This window comes from Pinus tabuliformis, chromosome 2_2 (genome assembly GCF_031772625.1).
Source record: "Pinus tabuliformis cultivar Carrire ecotype Pingquan chromosome 2_2, CPIR1, whole genome shotgun sequence".
NCBI lineage: Eukaryota > Viridiplantae > Streptophyta > Pinopsida > Pinales > Pinaceae > Pinus > Pinus tabuliformis.
Genome location: NC_142300.1, coordinates 116,331,216 through 116,338,053, shown reverse-complemented (window position 1 = coordinate 116,338,053; position 6,838 = coordinate 116,331,216).

Genomic DNA, 6,838 nt, shown 5'->3' with positions numbered 1-6,838 from the left:
ATTCTCTGGATATTAGACGAATCTTCCCTTGTTCATTGGTTGTAACAACTGTCACATCCACTATGGACTATTTCGCTAGATGTTGGACAGGTCTTTTCGGTTCATGTGTGTCTCTTCCTAGGTGGTACTATTACGTCTCACTTAGAGGCTCAATTTTTCTCCCCCCTTTTGCAGTAAGAGAACCCATACATAGTTGCGTTGTAAACTCACCTAGGTGTTTGAAGATACCATTGCATCACTCTCATGTGTTGAAAACTAGAGCTCAGGAAAATATTTGAGGATTTGGTGATCGGGCCTTTATATCTGATGGGACTCCTAGACCAAATGGTGTGAGGTCTAATTGGAACTTCATATCAGGGAGATCCCCTTGAGTGATGGATTTCCAGCACCATCAACAAAACGACGCTAGAAGGAGGGTCAATTGACATAATATGCATGTTGAATTTGGTTTGAATCTCTTATTTAAAATGGCTCTTCCCCAAATCATAATCCTGGGATGTTATTCTAAAGAGCTTAATTCTACCATCCCCGTGGAAAGTTATTCATAACCTGTTCGAGTTTAAGTTGGATGGTGAGGGTGAATCAAATTTTTGCGAACATCTGTTTCAAGTTGTCCATCTTTTTATTTCTCACAGAATATGTTCCAAAGATTTCATGGATAGATTACTCACCCTCACATTCAAAGGCCATGTTAGTCAATGGTGTCATACATTACACATTTCTTCTATCTATTCATTCGACCAACTTGCCAGGAAGTGATGAGCCTCGATAATGCAACAAGAATGCTGCAACTCCCAAGGCTACCAACTTTAATTATCAAACCAGGGTTTGTACAAACTTAAGAGGTATTAGCACTATATGTGCAACATACAATGTGTCCTTCCTTTTCTTTCATGATGTAATGGAGTGCATGTAATGACATCAAATTCTAAACTAATTGCGGAGAATGAAATGCTCGAAATGGAAACCTTAACCTACTGCAAGAAATAAAATACAAGGAAAGAAACCTATTCTAATTTCATAAAGTAAATGTCATGAAATAAATGTCAACCATTACATTTAAAAGAGTTTAGATCCATTAACAGAGTTCGTTGGATGTGGCAATCAAGAAAATCATCATTGTATTATCTAATTCGTAAATTTGTCCATTAATCCAAATCGTTGAGATGCATGGGTAAAAAGACAATTTCTATGCACTTTTCATCCCTCCTCAACCATTTATTTAGAGCCTAGGGGTCATGATTCAACCCTAAGGGACCAAAACCAATCTTTTTGAGCAAATATAGGGAAGTATATACATGCTAGAAGAGTACTACAAGAAACTACAGGATGTTATAGATTTACTACAGGAAAGTATAATTCATTGAATGACCAAGCAAATAAAATACAAATTGGATGGGATTTTTTTTTATTGACTAAGATGTCTTAGGTCTCCATTCCAAGTGGAATCACTAAAAAAGAGCTCTGTCAACCCATTCTAAAAAACAATAGAAAATTACTAGTCTAAAATCTAGAAATTCGAGAACTAGTGAGCTAGTAAATCTATCAAATTCCTAACTTAATCAAGTGAAAATGCAATGGGGTAAATTTTTTTACTAATTAGAATGTTTTTTTGATCTAATGTAAGTGGAATCAACTCGATTTAATCTCATTAGCATGCTCTAAAAAAAGCAGAAATTTACTGTTATTTTCCACAAGGGACTTCCAAAAATCTAGATTTGGGAATAGGAAAACTAATCCAAGTAGCTCAATGATTAATATGACCTTCCAAAGTTGTTCCAATGATGAAATTATGATTGTGATCATGAAGGATAACTTACTTCAACCATTTAATCCAATCCTACAACAAGAAATCATTAATACTAAATGAAAAAATAGAAAAAAAAAAGAACACGAGATGTGTTGTGTGTGGAGCATGATTGTTTAGAGGTCTTTGTTTCAGCCGGATGTATACCCCAAGAAGTTTGTACACCCCTTCATGCGGGGGGGGGGGTGCGAGGGGGACTTGTCCCGCCTGCAGGGGTTCGGGGGGGCCGATTCCCCCCAGCTGTGGGGTCTGGGGGCCAGCGGTCCCTCGGCGGGGGCTCTGGGGCAGTGCTCCCGAAGCTAAAAACAAATGTAAACTTGCCTTGTAAAAGTATAGTAATTTCTAGTCAATTTGGGCTGTTCATTAGGCGGATGATCTGACAGTAGAACTTATGTTTAGTTTAGGGTTTTTTTCCCTAGAAAGCAACCCCTCTCTTTGTATGAGGGCATTGTATTTGAGGCTGTGTAATAGATGTGTATTCTCCGAGCAAGAAGCAGAGAGGTGAGACTGTGAGAGAAAACAGAGGATATTACAACAGATCTATTGTAGGTTGTGTCTCTTCATTTTGCTGGATATTAGAAAGGAAGGACTGGCTGTTCGAGGTGGACGTAGCCTAAACTGGGTGAACCACGTATATCTCTGTCTCTCTTATTTTATGTGTTTTCTGTGTTTATATTTCTCCAATATTTTATGTGTTCCATTGATCAGTAATATATAATTTTCTTACAACTGGTATCAGAGCCGAAGGTCTATTTGGCTGATAAAATCATAGGAAAGAATGGTTCCTTGTTCGAGTGGGAGCAATGGCGGAAGATGGTAAGTTTAAGGTCGAGAAATTTAACGGCCAAAACTTCTCGCTGTGGAAGGTGCAGATGGAAGATTATCTGTATTAGAAAGATATATACCTACCATTGGGCAGAAAAACAAAGATGCCGATGGGTATGACAAATGAAGAATGGAACCTTCTCGATAGAAAGGCACTCGGAACAGTACGGTTGTGCCTCGCAGCGTCGGTCGCCTTCAACATTTTGAAGGAAACAATGATAGAGGGTTTGATTAAGGCGTTGGAGAAACTATATGAAAAACCCTCAGCTTCAAACAAGGTATTTCTTATGAAACGATTATTTAATATGAATATGTCGGAAGGTGGATTTGTTGCAGACCATTTAAATGATTTTAATACTGTTACAAGTCAGTTATGTTTTGCAGGGGTAAAATTTGATGATGAAGTTAGAGCTCTGTTATTCTTGTGCTCATTACTAGAAAGTTGGAATGGTTTAGTAATGGCCATTAGTAACTCTGTTTCTAGATCTAGTACTTTAAAGTTTGATGATGTTGTCGGTGCTATCCTTAGTGAGGAAATGTAACGGAAAAGCTCCGGTGAGACATCGGGTAATGCTTTGAGTGTAAAGTCCAGGGGAAGAAAAATGGAAAGAGGAAAGAGCTCAGGATATCACAGTAAATCAAGGAAAGGCAGATCCAAGTCCAGATCGGGGATAATGTGCTGGAAATGCGGAAAGAAAGACACCTAAAGAAAGACTGTAGATCTCGGAAGGGAAAAGAAGGAGATGCACATCAAGAAAACAATCATGAAGCAAATGTGACAGGTGAGGTGCTACAATATGCTTTGATTCTTTCTTTTGAAAATATTACTAATTCACGGGTGGTAGATTCAGGGGCCTCATTCCATGCCACACTTGATAAGAAATACTTTCATGACTATGTTCAAGGAGACTTTAGACAAGTCCGTTTGGGTGATGATAAACCCTGTAAAATTGTTGGAATGGGTAAGGTTCTTGTAAAATAGCAGAATGGAAACCAATGGCTACTAAAGGATGTAAGGCATGTTCCAGATCTAAAGAAAAATCTAATTTCAACAGGGCTGTTAGGCAGTGAAGGTTGTGTGACAACTTTCACAGATAAATATTGGAAGGTCACCAAAGGAGCCCTGGTAATAGCAAAAGGTGAAAAGGTTGGTACATTGTATTTATGCAATGGTATTTCTAACTATGTTAATGCTTTAACTTCCAAAGGAGCAGATGCAACATTATGGCATCATAGGCTCAGACACATGAGTGAAAAGGAGATGAAGATTCTTCACTCAAGGAATTTGTTGCCGGGTTTGAAGAATGTTGATTTGGACTTCTGTGAGAATTGCATTTATGGAAAACAGAAGAGAGTCAGATTTCTCAGAGTTGGGAAAGAAAAGAAGAGTGAAAAATTAGAGCTTGTGCATACAGATGTATGGGGACTTGCTGAGGTATCATCTCTTGGCGGCTCTCGTTATTATGTTACTTTTATTGATGATGAAACTAGCAAAACTTGGATTTAATATATTAAGAATAAGTCTGATGTATTTGATACTTTTAAGAAATGGAAATCTTTCGTTGAGATTGAGACAGGAAATAAATTGAAGTGTCTCAGATCAGACAATGGAGGTGAATATTGCAACAAAGAGTTTGATAGGTACTGTTCAGAGCATGGAATTCACAGAGAGAAGACAGTTCCAAGAACACCACAAGAAAATGGTGTGTTAGAAAGAATGAACAGAACAATCATGGAGCGTGCAAGGTGCATGAAATTGCATGCAGGATTGCCTTTACAGTTTTGGGTAGATGCTGTAGATACTGCTGTTTATCTAATAAACAGAGGGCCTTCAAGTTCCTTGGATGGTGGTGTTCCAGAGGAAGCATGGATAGGTAAAAAGGTAAACTACTATTTTGTAAAGCCTTTTGGTTGTGAGGCCTTTGTCCATATTGATAAAGAAAATAGAACAAAGCTTGAGGCCAAGTCAAAGAAATGTACCTTTATTGGATATGGTGTTAATGATTTTGGTTATTGCTTATATGATTACGAAAATCACAAAATCATTAGGAGCAGAGATGTAATATTCAATGAAAAGGTCTTATATAAGAATCAGTTGTAGGAAAAGAAACAGGAAAAAGAAAACAAGGAATACGTAGTTCTTGATGAAATCACTGAAAAAGTAAAGGTGCCTGAAAATAATAATAATCAACAACCACAACAACAACAACCACCACAACAGCAACAGACACCCCAAACACCTAAAAGTGGTGTTAGAAGATCTACCAGGATAAGTAGACCCCCTGAACAATACTCTCCTTCATTATATTATTTATTGTTGACTGATTTTGGTGAATCCGAATGTTATGACGAAGCAATGCAGGTTGAAAGCAGGAAGAAGTGGGAGGTAGCCATTGAAGAAGAGATGGACTCCTTAATGCATAATCAGACTGGGGACTTAGTTAGGTTGCCTGTAGGAAAAACTACATTGAAGAATAAATGGGTTTACAGGCTGAAGGAAGAAGATGGAGGAAAACAGAGGTACAAAGCTAGACTTGTGGTGAAGGGGTTTGCACAGAAGAAGGGTATTGATCTTGATGAAATATTTTCTCCTATTGTTAAAATGACTTCAATAAGAACTATTCTAAGTCTAGTAGCAGCTGAAGATTTGCATATTGAGCAGTTAGATGTAAAGACAACCTTTCTCCATGGGGATTTGGAGGAAGAGATATATATGCAGCAGCCACAAGGATATGAAGTGAAAGGGAAGGAGAAATTAGTGTGTAGGTTGAAGAAGAGCTTGTATGGTTTAAAACAAGCTCCAAGGCAGTGTATCTAAAATTTGACAAGTTTATGTCTGAACAAGGTTATACTAGATGTCACTCTGATCATTGTGTTTATCTGAAAAAGCAAAATGATGGAAGCTATATTATATTGTTATTGTATGTAGATGACATGCTTGTTGCAGGGTCTAACATGTAGGAAATAAATGTGCTCAAAAGAAAATTGGCAAACTCATTTGCAATGAAGGATTTGGGAGTTGAAAAACAAATCCTTGGTATGAGAATAATTAGAGATAGGAAAAATCGTAAATTAACATTGTCTCAGAATGAGTACATACAAAAGGTGTTGAAAAGATTTAATATGCACAATGAAAAACCAGTTAGTACACCTTTTGCTAGCCATTTCAAACTTAGTAAGGAAATGTGCCCAAAGACCCAAGAAGGCATGGATTATATGTCTAAAGTTCCATATGCATCAACGATTGGAAGCTTAATGTATGCAATGGTATGCACAATGCCTGATATTGCACATGCAATAGGAGTTGTAAGCAGGTACATGAACAATCCAGGAAAGGAACATTGGATGGCAGTGAAATGGATTCTCAGATATTTGAAAGGTACCACAAATCAAGCATTATGCTTTGGTGGTTCAAACATTTCTCTACAGGGATATGTTGATGTAGATATGGTAGGTGACAGAGATAACAGGAGGAGCACTACAGGATATGTATTTACTGTTGGTGGAACAGCTGTCAGTTGGGTTTCAAAAATCCAAAGTGTTGTTGCACTTTCAACAACATAAGCAGAGTATGTTGCTGCTACAGAAGCTAGTAAAGAAATGATTTGGTTACAAAGGTTTCTGGATGAATTAGGTAAGAAGCAGGAGTTGAGCAGGTTATACAGTGACAACCAGAGTGCCATACATCTTGAAAAGAACTCAACATTTCATTCTAGGACTAAACACATACAACTCAAGTACCATTTCATACGATCAATGTTGGAAGATGGAGAGTTGAAGCTGGAAAAAATACACACTAGCCAGAATCCTGCAGATCTGTTAACAAAAGTTGTAACCAGGGAGAAACTGAGGATCTACTTAGTTTCAATTGGTCTTCAATGATGACGATGAAGATGAGAAATAGCCAGGTCCAAAGAGGAGTCATTGTTCAGCAAATGAAGCAATGGTGGAGTTGCTACACTCTTTCTCCAAGTGGGAGATTGTTGTATGTGGAGCATGATTGTTTAGAGGTCTTTGTTTCAGTTGGATGTATACCCCAGGAAGTTTGTACACCCCTCCATGCGGGGGGGGGGGGGGGGGGGCGAGGGGACTTGTCCTCCCTGCGGGGGTTCGGGAGGGCCGATCCCCCCCGACTGGGGGGTCCGGGGGCCAGCGGTCCCCCAGCAGGGGCTCTGGGGTAGTGCCCCCGAAGCTAAAAACATATGT